At 40.9% G+C, this 19,496-nt stretch overlaps 1 long non-coding RNA gene across 1 annotated transcript; it reads right to left on the minus strand.

Annotated features, from left to right (window-relative positions):
• Positions 1-12,411: 12,411 nt before the first annotated feature.
• Positions 12,412-15,781, minus strand: LOC124124955. The gene is made up of 3 exons (XR_006859578.2): positions 15,729-15,781; positions 13,179-13,275; positions 12,412-13,036 (listed from the first exon to the last, which is right to left on the minus strand). It is a non-coding gene; the product is annotated as an uncharacterized LOC124124955 (long non-coding RNA).
• Between the last annotated feature and the right edge of the window lie 3,715 nt (positions 15,782-19,496).

Below are 19,496 nucleotides of genomic sequence, written 5' to 3' on the forward strand. Positions count from 1 at the left end.
AACCAATTTTATGAAACTCGTGAATAGTTGTGGTATCTGACTCGCTTTCGCTCGTCAGATACCACAACTATTCACTCGTTTCATAAAATTGGTATTACACGGGAGCTCGTTTAGTATTCTATATATATAACCACCTTTCCATCAGTCTAATTTACCATATCAGCAGGCACCATGGTGGGATCAAGAGCTTGAGGATTTATAACATGGAGAATATGCTGCTTTGTGAGCTCACAGGGAGTTTAATCACAATGTAGATATTTTCAGACAACTGAGGAAATTGTTTAGGAAAACATTTCCAATAACGAGAACAACGTATCATAATAAACAAAAAAACATGAGCTAGCACAAATCAGGAACAGCCCTGAACTATTTGGAATATTTTCAGGAAGTCTTTAATTGCCTCTAACATCACAACACAGCAGTGTACACAGTGCATTGATATGCAGGGGATGTATCTTATATTGCTGATACAGCTTTACAATTTCAAGAGAAGGTAAATGTGTTAGAAACAGTTTGTGATTCTACGGGAATACAAGTGAATTTAAATCAAACCTAAATATTGTCTTTAGAAGAGGGGGGCCTCACAGCAACTAACAATAATGGACATATAAAGGCACACATCAAAAGTTGTAAACTTCTTAAGCTATCTAGGGATGGTGTCTCCCCCAAATTATAATGGAGTAAAACCTTTAGCTGTCTAGCTGTCTCAAGTAAAAAAATCACTCATCAACATCAAATTAATCACAAGTAATTTGGATATATGTCATATAAAGACAACTTCAACATATATGACTTAATGATAATTCCAATATTGTGGTACGGTGCTGAAATCTTGGGAAATTCATAAGACACAAACTTTATTCTGCGAAACAATAAGAATACTCCTAATAACATGGTTCTTGGTCAATGTCTTCGATATATTTACATGACAAGAGCAAGAACATTGTGGACCAAAAATATTCACCTCAACAATAATGGACTACCATAACAGGCTTACATTATGCTTAAATCTATTGATGAAGCTGGAAGACATACACATTGATTACTTCAATTAAACATATTTCATTTCGTCTAGGGTTTGGTGTAGTCTGCATTCAGCAGAACATGGGAGATGCTGACACGTTTTTATGCGGATTTCAGTAAAGGCTCTCCGATTATACCAAGACTCGCATTCGCGGAGAACACACATTGTACCCATGTCGGGAATCGAACCCTGGTCTTAGGCGCGACGAGCAGACGCTTTAACGACTAGGCTCCCCGTACGCCCCTAAACAATAAATAAATCACTATTACTGAATCATATGTAACCAATAAACATACCCCGGTATTGTAAGTGGCATTTATCAAAATTTAAATATTATAATTGGGATAACATGTTGAGATACAATAATATTCCTAATGATAAAAGATATTGAGCTTTATGTTTGAAGAAAAATTAGACGTTTGTAGAAGATGAATACCTTGGGGTGAATATATGTAAACCCTACACATATACGAAAGCAATATATACATCCATTTAATACAGATGACAACTGAAAATTGTATACACCTTATGAAATCTACAGAGGTGAGGTGAGGTGAAATTAGGTTTAACGTCGCGTCCATGATTATTGCATGTATATAGCGACGTGCATGCATGCACGTGAGTGTGTGAGTGTCTGCTTGTACTAGACCGGACTGATGCCGATTTATAGTGCTAGCCAACTGAGATACCATGCTGCAGTTTAACATGAATACCCCACTCAGACACAGTATACTGACTCTGAGCCGAACAGTCCTTGCTTTAACCCCTTAATGCCGAGCGCCAGACAGGGTAACAACAAGTACCATCTTTTAACGTCTTTTGGTATGACGCTGCCAGGGATCGAACCCCGGACCTTCCGCTCCCCGGGCGGACGCTATATTTAGCATTGGTCTATACTTAACTAAGACTTTTTCAATGAGAAATGAGAAACACTTCCTTAAAATAAATACCATGCATGATATTATAATAATCATATCATTGTCTTGTGGGTGTGGCTTTTTCTACTGAATACATTTGTCTGACTGTCTGACTGTCTGACTGCCATATTGCCATTGAGTCCTGCTATAAGTTAACAACTATTTTACACGTTGGCATAAACTCCAAGAGATTTCAGTAGGTGTTGAGCAAACTCCAGATACAGGTGGACATCGTCCTGAAAAGGAAGCCAACACGATAGAGTGAGTGAGTAAATGAGTTTGATTTAACGCCGCTTTGAACAGTATTCCAGTTTTTATCACGGCGTGTGAGTTTGAAGTGAGAGGAAAACCCGAAGTGATGCAGGTTTCAGACGTTCAATGTTTTGGTGAAACACGTGAGCACGGGTATGGTGCTGACAAACCATCATAGGTCTCTGGCGTACCCAAGGGATGCAACGTTGCTCGAATGGCTCGATACGTGGTAATATTAGCATGGAGGCATTTTTCTCAACACCAATAAAAAACCATCCTAAAGCTTATGCACGTTTAATCATGAATATGTTAATATGCTGGATCTGCAGTAATTCACCTGTCTAAAGTCACCTGTGCCTACAATCAAGATGCTATCGAAGAGAGATAACGATGAGGTTGTGGACGTGTCCTACCTGGGAGAATGGCGGCCCACCGAGACATGAGCGTAGACGTGGCGTGTTGTTGATGACGTCAACCCTGCCATCGTCCTGCAGTCTGCTGGCGATGTTCACCAAGAGGACCAGGAACCGCGGCTCGCTCAATGAACTGCAGTAAAATGTCTGTACCCACTTACATGTACAGTACTTTGTTTATCTGATGTCTTCTTTGAAGACAATGACGGTTTCTCGTCTCCATCAAACCCGACATTCATGTACATCCCAATGTCTCCCACTGCTGGAAACAAAAAGCAATCAACAATATTATTTTTTAAAAGACCGACCAAATATAATGTTAGTCCTTATCATGTATGGAGGAAGTCATGATGTGTACAGTTTGGTTATAGGCAATCGGGTTGAATATATTGGACTTCGCAATAGGTGAATACATTTCAATCCCCAGGTCAATCATGCATCATATTAATGTCTGTTGAAATTGCATACTTCTGTTCTGCCTCTATGCAGACACAGGCATATTTGATGAAGGGGGTAATGCAACAAGATAAAAACTACCTTTGAGTTTCGCGTTTTCCGCAATGACTTGTTGGTGAGTTGGGCGTCCATCACTTTTCCCGCGTCTGCTTCTAAATGTAAGGACACAAATTGGAAAATGTTCATGAATAGAAAATGGACCTTTTGTAATTAATATCTACGCATTTATGATCTTCCAACATTTGTATGGGGGTTGACACTGGTGTCATGAGGTATCAAGGCCTCACCCGTTCTGGACAAAACTGACCTGATCATGATGACTGCAAGGACCACCCCCAACACCAATACTATTCCGGCAACAGCTCCTATCATTGTTGGGATGGAAACAGATGTGGCGTCTGGATGTAGAGTGGGAGTAGATTACAATTCAATAGTATACACGATGTAGTAATGATGTATGTGCGCACACCATATAAAAACAGTATTCATTCACGCTGGCCTGTTTATGTATTCATTAAATTATTAATTGTTCTTCAATCAGCACATATTGTCAAAAGAAAAATCATCAACAGAAAGATGTTATAAATTTGGTCAGTTACGCCGCCATGACACCTTGATATCCTGCTTCACAGCCGAAACTATATGGCTATTAAATCTCGTTCGTTATGAGTGATATTGCTAGCACATTCTCTATGCTGGCTGTGCCTGTGTAACCCACACTCAGATACACATGGTGATGTCATATGATTACGCAGATGTTATATTCTTAATAACGTGTGGATTGCTTCATTTCGTTTGCATAATTATTGCTTGCCAGGATAAAATCTTCTGAAATATGACCCTGTATACGCAGTGCGCAATGTCCAACATCAGTGTATCCTAACTGCGGTATCCTGTTGCTGGTCTGACAGTATGAATACGACATCCTATGTCCCAACCGCTGCTTCCCGTACTGTCAACTTGACATAGACATGAGGCTAAGTCAGCAATGTCGCGCCTGCAGTCACACACCCTGGTATCCTCTCCGTTGTGTCATATCATTGCACAGATATGTCATTTCAGTTCCTAAACCTCAAAACCGATATGGAATTTACGACTTTCACGAACACACGTTTCATCACTATTTGATAGTGATCCATACATTCACAATTTTATTTACATGAAGCGATCTATTGATCTACGGACGTCACGTCATCGCCTACTTTCTACATGCATTTTGCTGCACATTGTTCGTTCGCTATCTCAATCGAGCACACTTCTATGTATATTTTCCAACCGCCTTTCCATTCCTCGCCTCACTTAAAGCTTCAAAGGTCCCTGTCCTTTATCGTGTATTTGCTTTAAATAATAATAGTGTCTTCTTATCAGAAATATTGTTAGCCGAGTACTTGTGTAACTAAATATTTATACATTTCACATTTTATTAAACTCAGCGGGAACCGTTCACCCCTCTGCTTATAAGTGGTTGGGAATCGATCATTTCGGCTAATTATCTATCACTTATTGCTTTTGCTAGACGCCAACCGCTGCTGCTGCTGAACAACTCCAGTTGCCCATCTAACGTATGTTTTTACTTCAAGTTCCAACAAGTCCTGCCTCACGTGCATCTTTAACCAAATATATTATTCTCTTATTTATTCGGCCTGTCTGGTCAAAATGTTTTTTACTATTAGATCAGTTCCGGGAAGGGTAGGTATCAAATATATCACATGCATATAGTTATGTGGTAAACTCACACGTACTGTCACTGGTGCCATCTCATCTAAGTTACTCGTCTCTCCCGTGGCACAAAACTCCTTTTACAGACATGCAGGCACATAATGTTTTTGCTTCTTGAGTCATCACACATTTAACATATCTCAAACTCCTTTCAAACCTGCAGATGCTTTGATGTAAGTGTTTAGACGTCGGTCTTAGTTAAAGCTAGTTGTGAAGCACTTGAGAAACAGTTTTTTCTCACAGGGCTTGTTACTGGCAGCTGCTGGGCAATGACTTAACAGTTCATAATCCATGCCTTAAATACCTCGGCAGTGAGAACAATTAGGCGAATTGTAACATAATTCAAAATGATTGGGAAAATAGGTTTTGGGGGGCTAAGCTTTAAATGAAATGTGATGTCAACCCTGTGTCGTATCTAATGCTTATACTACAGACATCCTTCTTTCATTCGCTTCTCTTAAGATTACAGATTTCCAAAATTATTCAAGGCACGAAACCGTTCTTACATTATCTTTTCAAGCAAAGCAAGTAGATAATATTTTGTACTTGTTCTAGAAATTGTTCATTTACCCCGATACAGAAGAATCAAGTTTTGCCTCTGACGCATAGATGGCAGAAAACGTTGTTTACTACGTAGATATACGTCCATTGTAACACGACTGGTATGAACTGGAGTTTCGCCCTTTTGGAGGAGACTACCACTTCGAAATGTGTTGCCATTCTGTTAAAGACATGCACAATCATTACAATAAGTTTGATAAATATGTATCATTCATAGATGTTCCCGGTGTACATAAATGATATGTGTGTATTATGCCTTTGCCGTCACAAAGGAAGGTGGGGGTGTGGCGGGGTATCAATGACATGATCCCTTGGGTATTGGTGACAGGAAGCCTTGCATGACTGGATGTTTTGGGCACAGCTGATTTGATCTCGTACTTCTTACCCATTATAAGTTGGCATAAATTGTCATATGCTTTGTGGGATGATCACACGTGTTATATTTGAAGACAACTCAAGGTGTTTATTTATTATTTTTTATTTAAAAAACACATGTACAGTACCCTCTGAAAATCCCACAGCAGGAACATGGAACTATCTCAACAATACAATTTTAGAAATTGTTTTTTGAAATAACTTCTGCGCCAGCTTGGACCCTCGCAATTCACAACCCAACACAGGTATTCCAATATACTTGTAGCTTTACTTCTCAGTAATGGTCAAACAACATGTGAGGAGAAGACGACACAAGCCAAGGGAGGTAACTCTCCCACTACCTAGGCAGTCTGCCGCTAAACATAAACAACGGTCGCCAACCACACTGGCGCAACCTCCTTTTTTCTTTGTAACACATTACCTGATATGGGTTACTATTAAAGACTCATACTGTCATAAACAATACCCAAAATAACTGGTCACAATAAAACTTAAAACCTGATGTAGATATCCTTGACATCACGTGATATAAGCTGATACGACACCATAACTATAGTCTAAATGCGAAAAGGTATCCAGACACAGTTGATGGACATAGCAACATAAACATGTTAGAAATCGGTTACATAGTCATTGAGGTGTTGAGGTGGTCGCCGTGCACGGATTGACCTCCTTTGTGCACTGACTGGAGTTGAATACACGGCATCATCAGTGTCATCTGTATTCACAATGTCATTGTCACTAACATTTTCACGCAAGGAGTCCTGATTATCAAGAGGAGGATGTTCTGGTGGGTTGACTAAAATGTCTTGGTCATGGTATGGTTCATTTAGCACTGGGGGAACGATGGGAAGGGTAGGTGGTTCAGTCCTTTGGGGAACAGTATCTATCTCACCATCAGAAGACTCATCGCACACATATTGCCGAGGAAGTCCACTTGACCGTTCATGTTGACATGGAACTCTGAAGCACTCTGATTTTTTTACTCTATATGATGTGCTTCGAAGTAGGGAACCAACAAACTTCTGAATGTTGCACCATTCACCATCGTTAACAACCACAAGGTATCGATCTCGTGACCGTGATTTATTACGATCTGCATGTAGATATACCAGGTCACCAATGCTGATGTTAGGGGTGGGCAGGCTTGGGATATGGGCTTTAGACATCTCACTGTGTAGGTGATTGGTAGTTCGCCGGTGATGTTGGTCAAGGATCAATTTTCTGTCTCCAACGGGTATTTGGTGGTTGTTAAATTGATCTCTTTGTGTCCACATTTCCCTGGCGGATAACCCTCTGGATCTGATGCGAGAATTTAGTTGAGCAGTGGCTATAGCTAGGGTTATAGGTGTGACCGACCCCCCCAAAGGATCAATTTTTAACAATTCCAGCTCCAGCTCTTGAATAGCTCGCTCGGCTACGGGATTCTTGTTCTTGTTCTTTATTCGACCAATTTCAATGCAAAGACGTTGACTTCGGAGAAGGTCATCTTGAACTAAGGCCTTAAACCCTGGAGCTGGGTCAGTTCTGATGACCGCCGGGGGTCCATCTAATGGTCTCATCTCAACACTTAGGCGAATCAAAGCCTCACGTAGGGTTCCCTTTTGTTCATTTTCAATGGCACATGTACAGGTGAAAGATGTGACACATTCTCTCAACACAAGTATGAGTTGTCGTTCTCTTTTTATTACATCTGCGGCAAACGCGGCTCCAATGATCTCTGGGGGATCAGTAGATGACTGAGCCACAACTGTGTGGGGAACCTGTTGAAGAGATGTACAGTGATAACATCCGCTTGAAACTTTAGTTATTGCTTGATCCATGTCCAAAGCATAGAAGTAGCGGTTCACAACGAGTTTCAACTGGTGGGCAGAAGGATGATTTAACTGGATGTGCATTGCAGTCAGTAATCCATCCAAGACTTGTCGTGGAATGACGATGCACTCTCTGATGGTAACAAGGGGCTCATTTCTTTGAATCACCAACACACCATCTTTGGAGATGGTCACAGACTGTAGATAACGTTTTATGTCTTTAACATCAGTTTGTTTCTTGGATGGGCGAGTGCCCTGTATGAGATGAGCATGTGTGCGTCTGAGATCAGAACACTCTGACTGGATGGCGAGCCATGCATTCCTGTTGGTGTATGGCAGTTTAGATTTCCCTGACATGATGTCCTGAACAGAAGTACCACGTACCGTACAGTCCTCAGTTTGACGAATGAATGAGCAAATCTGACACAGGGGCTCGTCACACTTGGATGCATTTCTACTGGCAAAATCAGATGGAATATTTGCAGAACCACTGAGATGGCGAACAGAGGCCTGGTATCTACTCACTGTCGACAAAAAGGTAGACACTCTGGGGCTTGCTGAAAACTCTCCACGACACAACTTTTCATATGCTTGAACACATGGTTTACTGTCAGTCAGGATACATGCTTGTAGGCTTGACTGTACAAGGTAAGGACTAAAGTGCTTGGTGGCAACAGCTATAGATAGTGCTTCTATTTCACACGGTAGCCATGTCATTTGACGCTGGCGCAGTTTGGCACTGAAGAAACCAGCGAGGAGAGTACTGTTGTTCCTTGTAATGTAGAGAGTAGCACCTATGCCATGGTTTTTCACTGCTCCATCTGTAACGATCCATAGCTGGTCATCCTTTCGAGGAAGAACAATGGTTTTATGTGAGGATAGTGCAGATTGAGCATTTCCAAAGGCACAGATAAGTACCTCTGACCAAACTATTCTCTCTGCTGAAGGACGTCCAGCTTGAAGAGTGTCCAATGGACCCAATAGTCCAGCACAACCTGGTATTACCCGGGCTAACACTTTGTAGGCTCCAATAAACGACCTCAAACCCTTGACCGTAGATGGACGGGTGCAACTAGAGAGGGTGGAAATTCTGTGAGGACTTGCTTGAATTGAGCCATTTTTCCAAATCCATCCTAAGATGGTCACACTAGAAGGGCCGACAGTAGTCTTGGCAGCTGAAAGCTTTAATCCATTGAATTGCAAGGCCTGTAGAACACGTCGCCAGTTGTTCAGAAGCTCGTCTACGGTATTACCTCCACAATATAAGTCATCTGCCAACTTGGCCACTGATCCTTCCTTGAGCAAGTGCCCAAGCACACGACACATCAATTCTTCTAACGCAGTTTCAGAGCCCGGCATGCCCATGGCTGATCGGGCATAAACACGGACTCCACGGAAGGGAGTGGCCACACCACAATATTTCATTGATCCACGTGACAGGGGTATTTGGTAAAAAGCATTTGTCAAATCTGTGGTTATGATGTACTTCCATGCAGCTATCTGGCGTAATGTAGAATCAACATCAGGCATGAGTGATGGTTGTGGTTTACTATACCGCCCCACATCTGTGAATGCTGTAACCAGACGAAATCCACCATTTGACTTCTTGACAAGGAAGGATGGATTTAAATATTCCACTGATATCCCCACATCTTCAGGCTTGACGAAGACACCAATGTCCTCAAGCTCATCGAATTTGTCTTGCAACTCTACAAGTTTGTCACGTGAGTATTGTGGGACTCGTCCCTTGCGTTGAGGGGGTTGGACAGGACCCATGTTGACAACTGCCTTGAACGGGCCAGATTTTCCATTATATCCATGGACATGTGGATTAAACACATCATCGTACTCCTTTATGAGGGCGTGGAAACTGTTGCGAGTGTCTGGTGTGAACTGGTTATCTGGGTCAATGCGTACCTGTTCTGAACAATTGACCTTGCATGTAGTAGTGGACTGTCTGAGAGGAATGCTTTCTGATTGACTATCGACCATCTCGGTCCCAGAGTTTGGGATGGTGAATACTTGTTGAACCTGGCAAAAGTGCTCATGCTTCTTGAGGACAAGAGGCTCTTTGGTGTCATTAGGAATTCTAATCTTCCCTGAAACGCTGGACACTATATCTGGTGTTGGCCATTCTTTGTGGTCTTTGAATAAATCACCTGTTAGACGTGGTTCCACTGCGAATGTGTCATCTGAGTGGATCAGGTCATCCGGGAGTGATAACTCTATGAAATCGCCAGGCCAGATTGTTGTAGGGGACTTAGGCGCTCGTAAGACATGTGCACGTCTTACTGTATGGTGTGACGAGTGGGTTTCTTGGTTGCCGTACTGGAAGGTGGTTCCATCTCCAAGTGTAATTTGGCGCTTAGCTGGGCGAACGGCAACATCATTTATTTCCATGAACGGTGTTCCTGCAAGCAACTCGACATCAAGGTTCTCCACAACAAGGCCCTCGAAAATAAAATCCTTATTGTCACGGCTGAGAGTTACTCGTGTTTCACCAACAATATGGAGTGGGGATGAACCATCAGCCTGATGGGCAGATTGTGAACTTTTGGTGACTTCAATGCCGAGTCTCCTGGCAGTAGTCTGACTGATCATATTACCTGTAGCTCCACTGTCGAGGGTAAGACATATGACATTATGACCATAAAATGCGTTCATATATGGAGACTGACGTACACTGACTCTATTGACTGAAGCATTGTTTACACTTGAGGCAGTAACGGGAGGTGTAGATACTGTGTCTGTATGAGGGGACTGTCCATCTTCATCCTCTGACTCATCCAGGATGCTAGCTATTTGACGTGCCTTAGCCATGTATTTTCTGTCTTGATCAGGTAAGTATGAACATTCACTGAGAAAGTGATTGTCATTAGGACGACCAGCTGTGTGACAGAGGGGACACATTTTTGAGGTTGACTGGTAACGACGTTTATTGGATGTCTGCTGTATGCGAGGTCTAAAATTAGATCTTTGACTGAAGTTGTTTGCTCTAGTGGTAGCAGTCCTCATGACCTTGGCATCCTCAGATGAATGTATTTCATCTAACAGGGAATTGAGTGCCTGTGATATCTCAGGTTTAATTGACGCTAGAGTACGGGATCTCAGTTCCGTTCCATATCGTTGCTTCACAAGCTTGGGCAAATCAGGATGGATAAGGCGCAACCAAGTCAGGATAATAATGTTCTCTAACGTAGGTGTTAATTCCTCATCCTCGCCAATCGCCTCTCCATGATGAGTGATTCCGCCATTTTGTCTGAGCAGATTATCTTCCATAAATGCAGACAGGCGCTGGTAAAGATCCTCTGGTCGCTCCTCAGGTTGGAGATGTATGTCACACAAATCAAGAAAATGTGCACCAGATGACTGGAAGCCGTAGTGTAGTCTGATAGTCTGCCAGATACTTGAAATCGATACTGAACTTTTCACAATGGTGTTCCTGGCAATTACAGGACAATAATTGGCGATTTGGCCCAACATTAACTCGAGTGATGTTACCTTTTGCGCTGCCGTCTTGCGTTGAGCTCCAGCAACGTCTTCCCCATCATTTTCAAATCCTCGTAACGGGGTTGCACGTGTACGTTTTCCCCACGTGGCGCCGTCAGCAAGAAATGTTGCAAAATTCGTGTCCAGTGATAACGTATATAGTAGGTTTTGTTTCCAATTCTCAAACGAATTAACAGTTTCATGTTTCGTGAGAGACCACTGTTTCGGTGCTCTGTGAGTGTTTGCCATGATGTTATGCTAGTAGGCCTACTTGAAATACCCGCGCTATCGTGGCGATGTCGACCAGGTAGATTGCACACTTATTCGTGTAGTAACTGCGAAAGTCAGGTTAAGTGCCGTGTTCAGAGATGCGGATGATCGTCTCCGCTGCCACCACGCCAGCTTGGACCCTCGCAATTCACAACCCAACACAGGTATTCCAATATACTTGTAGCTTTACTTCTCAGTAATGGTCAAACAACATGTGAGGAGAAGACGACACAAGCCAAGGGAGGTAACTCTCCCACTACCTAGGCAGTCTGCCGCTAAACATAAACAACGGTCGCCAACCACACTGGCGCTGTTTCAATACAAATTGCACTTAATACCATAAACATGTTAGTTCAGGCCCTACATACCTAGGTTAGACTAAAGTCATTTAATGTTGAGAGTGGTTGTGTATCTACATAAGACGTTTACCACATTGGTTAAACCCACCAGCACCAACAAAGATAGGGACTCGAACCAACGGTCATATGATTCTGGCAGGTCTAAACACTGCTATGTTCTTCAATTATAAGGCGACAATGGCTGTTGAAAAAGGCGACACTAATGGTATCAATCACTGGATGGCCCGGCTCGATTATTTACAGAACGTAGCCATATAGCTGCAATATTGCAGAGCGCGGCGTTGAATAACAAACATAATCCTCAATTATAGCAAATGTTTGCGTATAGATCAATACAACAAACGCCATCTACATTTAATTTTTATCCAAAGTTGTTTATCAGCCATAATTGTGCTAAAAAAAACAAGAACACAGTAACATGAAACATATTTAGAATATATATAAACCTTCACATATTTTCTGGACCATTGCAACAACTTAATAACGCGGATGACTCGGGTGTGTGAGAGAGACTAGGGTTATAACAGGCAGTAAGCATCGATTTGATATTAATGCTGCCTCAACCATATTTTACTGTCAAATCGAATTTAGATTTGAAACACAACTTATTTACTTTTACGGATATAACGGACTCAAAGGGACTTGGAGGGAAATCCATAAAATTCACAATAATGATCAATAATAATATATGTTTTCCTTCAGATGCCTCCTGATTACAGCACATGATTAGTGTTATTTGATTTATCCAGGATCTTTGAAAGGGACGTTATGTGGACAACCTAAATATTTTATCTGCCACAATTTATTATCATACTATTTCCGTATAATCACACGTTTCCTTCGGGCAAAGCTCAACAGGTCCCTGGATAGTGTCACCATCAGCTGGAATACCGCGCTTTTGTTGAATACCTTTTTTACATACGACGGCCAAAGGCCATAACTAGATATTCAGCTTGATATATGCAAAACTTGTAATTTGAGTGAGAGAGAACTATTACTTATTTTTCAAAGGCACATCCGATATTCACAAAGGGGGTTCAGACATTTCAGCAGCTGGCATCAGCACTGCAATTTGACATTTTCTATTTGACATTGGTACTTTGCTTTCTAATGCATATGGATACCAATGAAGTAATCCTAAAGATATATATTTAAATGTTGCACTATCCGAGACAATGATGCGTACATCTTTTCTTAGATTTGATTGTTTTCGTTCTGAATAACATCGTACAGTGACTTGTCCTCCCTGGTGAGTTCATTCAATGTTGTATAGTCTTGACCATTAACATCGGAAGTGGGCACATGAATAGACATCTCTCCAGTGTTGGGCGTGTCCGTCTTTCTCAACTCTTGAGGGTCTGTGGTAGTTGTGGGAATCAATTTCAGTCTAAAACAAAGAATTGGGGTAGAAGTATGATACATGCCTATTGTACGTGTAGATGCTTGTAATTTTTGTTCCACAAACAAAGAAAACAATGTCAATAATCTGTTATTTAATATCATACAAAACTAAGTAATGAAGGAGTTACCTTCCAGCCTTCAGCAGACATATCATCAGCCCACCAATCAGCAATATTACAGCAATTCCTACTGCTCCCCCAATGACGCCGATTGTAACAGGAGATACTGGATAAGATACAAAGTCACTTTAATCCGGTATTTAACATTTTTTTTTAATAAATATGAAATCAGCACATGACAACATACAATAGCATGGGACGTGTGTTTGATGATAGATGTGCAGAGATCAAACGTCATCAATACATGGTGACAGGACTATCTGTTCCCTGATACCCCGCCGCACATCCACCGACACACTGCCCTTGTATCTTGTCATGACAGCTAGAGTCCATTTTGAAATGGCGGTTAGCGAAGAGTTGGCAACAGTCAGCTCCATAATACTCAGGGGCGCATGCTGGTATATAGGACTGTCATATTCAAATGTATGCGGTGTCATGACCGGTTATGGGATGCAAAATATGAGACAAGGTATCTACTGTCTAGGAGAGACGGTCGGGTAGCCTAGTGGTTAAAGCGCTGAAGACCCGGGTTCGATTCCCGACATGGATACAATGTGTGAAGCCAATTTCTGGTGTCCCCCCCGTGATGTTGCTGGACAATTGCTAAAAGCGGCGTAAAACCATACTCACTCACTCACTACTATCTAGGTGATGAATGGAATGGCACGGCTGTTTTGTAATTTTCCAAGTAAGTAGTTTCGGACTTTTTATCAGTTATTTAAGCGTGAAGTAGCCTGGTGGTCTTTTCGTTACGACCTACAATCTGTGGCTTCTGGACTACTTGGTACTAGATGAAATCAATAGCACATACAACAGTTTTTATCATTTAGACAATACAATTTTGAAGACATACTGCCAGTCTGTGGGACTCCAAACTGCTACGGGTACCCATTGCGTAAACACCTGGTTTCATCGCTGATTTCTAGCGATCCATTCATATAATTATCACCGTTAATTTGGAATTTGCGCCTCATGGAATCTGTGTCGTCCGTTATTCAAAACTTGTTATTCTACAGCAAGTGCCATCAACACATCATCTTTCCGAGGCAAGGGGGTTTACTGAGTTTAAAAGTCCAGGGGATGGAATTCCTGGGCTCGATCGTAGCGCCACCAGTGGCTATTGCGGGTGTCCTTTCTATGCCTCTCCTACTGACCAATCAGATTCAACCTCTCGTGTCACTTGCATTTGCTTCAAACAAAACGGTGACGCCCAGTCAAGACGATCTGATCGATAATCAAGATCTATATTGTGATAAAACAAGTCTTACATCGCGAAGCGCATCAAATCACGTGAGCACCTTGATTAAAAACATGAAAAGATTAAGAAAATATCTGTTGACAACGAGTTAGCTGTGCACATGCTCTTGCAAATGCTGCATTCGACTGATCTGCATGACACTTTATGAACCGGATTTCGATTTCGGTGCGCTATTTTGATTGGAATATGCATGGACTCGTTAGTCCAGCCAAATTCTAACTCCATAATACCAGCCTTGTTTGGCAAGGGTGGTAACTGAACTGTTATTGTCAGTTAACTCACTTGCCTCGGGAAGATGCCTACACATCAGAACTCCGGACCTTTGCTGAAGGTCGTCTAACAGTGCGTATGCATCACTCATGGAACCTAGTTCACATTAACCTCTAATAAATGTTATCAATTCCCGATGTGAAGTATTCGACTGTGCACAAACTTTCACCGAATTTCATTTTATTGACATTTAGAACAATCCTGGGACATTACATTATATTGAACCAACGTTTCAATTCATGTACAGAGAGCTACCATATTTTTGTTTTGTACACTGAAATTAATGACATTTGTTGCCACCCGGGCTCAACCACGGCTGACACGTGACAGAACCAAGTGACTTGGGCAATTGATACACATTTTCAAAAATAATCTGTATGAGCTGAGACAAATATTATGTATGATGTGTTATGACATGTTACGATAGAGGTGACTAATAGGATCGGGTCGTCAGACTCGCTAATGATGCATGTCATCACATCCCCATTGCTTATATCGGTGCTCTTGATCTTAATCACTGGATTGTCTGGTATGATTTACTAAGCACCGTGATATAGATGAAATATTGCTATAAAAAAAATTAATCCGCATATCTGAGTAAGAAAGTGACATAATGTACACAATATATTGACGGCAAGTTTAGTTTATTACATAGGCATTCACACATATACACCATAAATGATGGCAGAGAGCGACACAAAATGAATTAACTATTAACACAGATTATTTATTAAATCAATTAAATCTAATTTGAATAAACATTACGTTGAGTACACTCTGTTCCCTGATATCCAGCCGCACATCCACCAACACACAATCCTCCAATGACGTCACAGCTTGAGTCCGACTTGCAGTGATGTGCAGCACAGGATTGGTCACAGTTTGATCCATAATACCCAGAAGAGCATGCTAGTAAATAGGAACGTCATATTGTTATATACACAATCACCTGGATCTCTTCCTGCAGTGTCAATTAAAAACACATGTCATTATTCATAAGGTCAATTACATCCAATTTGAATAAACATTACCTTGAGTACAGTCTGTTCCCTGATATCCAGCCGCACATCCACCAACACACAGTCCTCCTATGACGTCACAGCTGGAGTCCGACTTGCAATTGCGTGCAGCACAGGATTGGTCACAGTTCAGTCCATAATACCCAGAAGAGCATGCTAGTGAATAGGAACGTCATACTGTTATCTATGTAGTTACCTGGATCTCTTCCTGCAGTGACGGTTATTGCATTATTGGTTATAGTTATAGGGCCAACAGTAACCATTATGGACATTGTGTCCAATATTTGATTAAAAAGTGTTTTATTTACTCATCCCTGAGGTTTGTAACACATTATGAAACATGGTGGTAGGTCAACATGTGACAAAAGTCACATGTGTAAAGTGTGGCACATGTTCTAATAACAAACTGTTTGGTTACCACAACTGGGCCTGGATCAATCTATCACATAGGTTCTTGATGCCATTAAAAAAAAGAAGTTTCGATTTAATAAACATAACTTTGCAAACACCATTAGTAAATGAATACCAATTTAGTTATATGGTGGATATATGGAATATATAGTATAATATGATATAGTTAAGGTTCAGTTACAACATGCAATTATCACTTGTGCCAATATTACCATTACAAAGCAAGACGAGATTAGAAGTAACATTGTTCTTATGTTAAACTGACAATACGAGAAACTTGTGCAACAAGGTTTATAAATGTTTATCAGCATATGTTGCTGATGACAATTAAAAGCCTTGTGCATTAAATTTGGGATCGCTGCTCAGATGCACCTGCGAAATACCCTGGTGCCAGCTGCAATTGAATAATCTTGTATTGACTTGAAGCTTACACCACAGTGCAAACCGCTGCAACGCTTGCAAATGGGGATAAACTGGAGCCTTTCCTCTCTAAGATTTTTATTATCCCCCGCCCCAATGAAGATGGCGGGGGATATAGAAATGGGTTCCGTCCGTGTGTGTGTGTGTGTGTGTGTGTGTGTGTGTGTGCGTGTGTGTGTGCGTGTGTGCGTCCCGAAGTCGTTTCCGTAACTCAGAAACCGTTAAATATTTCTCAACGAAACTTTGCATGTCTATCATACTCATGCTGAACTGGTGGATTGTGCTATTTAGGAATTTTATAAATGTTTATTTTTTACGTTTCCGTGGCAACAAGTTGGACTTAGGTTCTATAAAGGTGGTGTTCGTTTCCGGAGCCTAACTCAAAAACCATTAAATACTTTCCAACAAAAACTTTGGATGTTTACCAGACACATACTGGCCTGGTGCCTCTTGCTATTTAGGAATTTTAGAAAATTTTATTTTCAGGTTTCAATGGCAATAAGTTGGACTTAGGTTCTACAGGGGTGGTGTTAGTTTACAGAGCGTAACTCAAAAACCGTTAAATACTTTCTTACAAAACTGTGCATGTCTACCAGGCACATACTGAACCTGTGCCTTTTGATATAAAGCACTTTTAGAATTTTTTATTTTTTATGTTTCCATGACAACAAGTTTGATTTAAGTTTTAATAAAGGATTGGTTTTCTTAAGGAGTATAACAAATAAACTGTTAAATATTTCCTTGCTAAACATTGCATGTCTATATATAAAGTGCATACTGAACTAGTGCCATTAGATATTAGGTGTGTGGGAGGGTAGGGGTTGGTAATTTATTACACAGTTTAGGTAAATACTGTTTGTTCTGGAACATCCTAAATGCCTCATCAAACTGCTTGCATATACCTACATAGCAATATCAGAGAGTTCTGCTATTTTGTCAGCAGGACACTAGTTGTCAAGTGGCCACTTCAGGAAGTCCATTACTTAAAACATGAAGGAAGGTTTGTTGTGTGGCTTGTTGTGGTCCAGTGCCACGCGACAACCATGATTTTAAAGTAATTTAGCATGACGTAACGTCTGACCTAAATAATTGCGCAATGGCGATTACAACGGATGACCACCATAGTTATTATTCAGATGTTCTAGCATTGAAATAATGTCCATAAACCGCACGAATAATACGCATATATGCAATGGTGTGACAGTAGTAGTGGTAGAGTAGAGGTACTATTGCTCAGTAAGATGAAGGGTAATAAAAGCGCAGGCTGTAATTCATTTTCGGTTGTAATTCCTGTATGTAAAGTTTGTCGCAAACATTTCATCGTGATATTCCTTATATATATGTGCTTATAACCAGCAGCCGATCCCTGGTGTTCAAGCCATATCTTATGAGCTTCATGAGGTAACTTACTAAGCTTCATCGAGCAGTGAGAACCATTGTATCCCTCAGTACATCCCCAGAGACATCGTCCATCAACAGCATCGCAGGTTCCGTTACAGTGGCCGCAGTCTCTTTCACACTTCAACCCGAATTTCCCATTGCCACAACCTAATTTATAGATACACTATACCTTGTATCTTGATCTCACACTTTAAAGTTTTGTTTGAGGTAGTTTGCGATACAACAGTCATTCCTATTTTGCTTCCATTAACAAAAGGACAATACCGCTTTTAAGAATACAACCATCTACTTTTTCTGGATGGTTCCATTCACCTTTCTGGCACAGGTCAAGTTTCCACCCTGCTTGACATCCATCTGGACAACTTCCAGTAACATGATGACAAGTGTTGTTGTAAGCACAATGGCCACAGGTTTTGTTACAGTTGATGCCATACATTCCATTGGGGCACTCTGTATTGAAAAACACATCACACATCAGTCACATCTCAACCTACAACACTGTGGATACCATAGGATTTCTGTGGCACTTCAGAAGCAAAGTACACGGTGATTCAAACATCATGTCATGTCGTCTAAAGATAAAAGAAAATATGCATGCACTACAATCCTCAATCTTTTGTGAACTTTAAGTCACATAGGTATTCCTCTATAAAGATGCGATTATAGAGATGGGTTATTATTTATGTACTTATCCGTTTGCTTGAATATCCAGCAACATTTAAGTGCAAGCGTAGACTCCAGAACATTAAATACTCACTTTCAAAACATGATGGCACAATAATGAAATATTTATCAAATTTTGTACAAGCACTGTGTGCATTATGCGGGGATAGCTGCTTTAAAACCATGATAGCATGTAATTGTATCCTAGACAATTTCAAATAGTGAAGTTTCTTCATGGACTCAACCTTTAGCTAAAATTTCGTATGATTATGGAAATGGTCTTGTCGCTTTTTTGTCCTCTCCATGTAACAGCATTTTTTAATATATTAATGGTACAATGTATTTTGAGCATCCACGGGAATGTGTTACTAATATGAAACATTAATGAAATGCGTTAAGAAACACATGAAGTAATATGCCTACTTTCGAAACAGTCATTTCCGAAGAAACCACTTTCACAGCCATCGGGACACATGCCAGTCACGTGATCACATGTGTCAGATTGTGTCTTACAGCGACGCCCCCCGCAGGACTTGCTACATCCTTCTCCATATCTCCCAGGATCACAAGCTAAATGGGATGATGAGCAATGTGTTAACTTCGTTTCATTCTTTATAGTTTCGAAAGCTATATATTTCATGAGATGCACTGATGAAACATGACAATGGGGTGACATACTCCACAGACCCTTATCATGAGTTCAACTAGAGTTTAAATACATTTTAGCATTTATTGCATTTATCAAGTGTAGAACTCTCTTCGTGTAAATAAAGAAACGACTGGCTTCGTGATTAACTTCTATGATTTGGGAATTGATATTGCATTTATCAAGTGTAGAACTCTCTTCGTGTAAATAAAGAAACGACTGGCTTCGTGATTAACTTC

The sequence above is a fragment of the Haliotis rufescens genome, unplaced genomic scaffold, assembly GCF_023055435.1.
Source record: "Haliotis rufescens isolate VD_foot unplaced genomic scaffold, xgHalRufe1.0.p SCAF_2, whole genome shotgun sequence".
In the NCBI taxonomy this organism is placed as follows: Eukaryota; Metazoa; Mollusca; class Gastropoda; order Lepetellida; family Haliotidae; genus Haliotis; species Haliotis rufescens.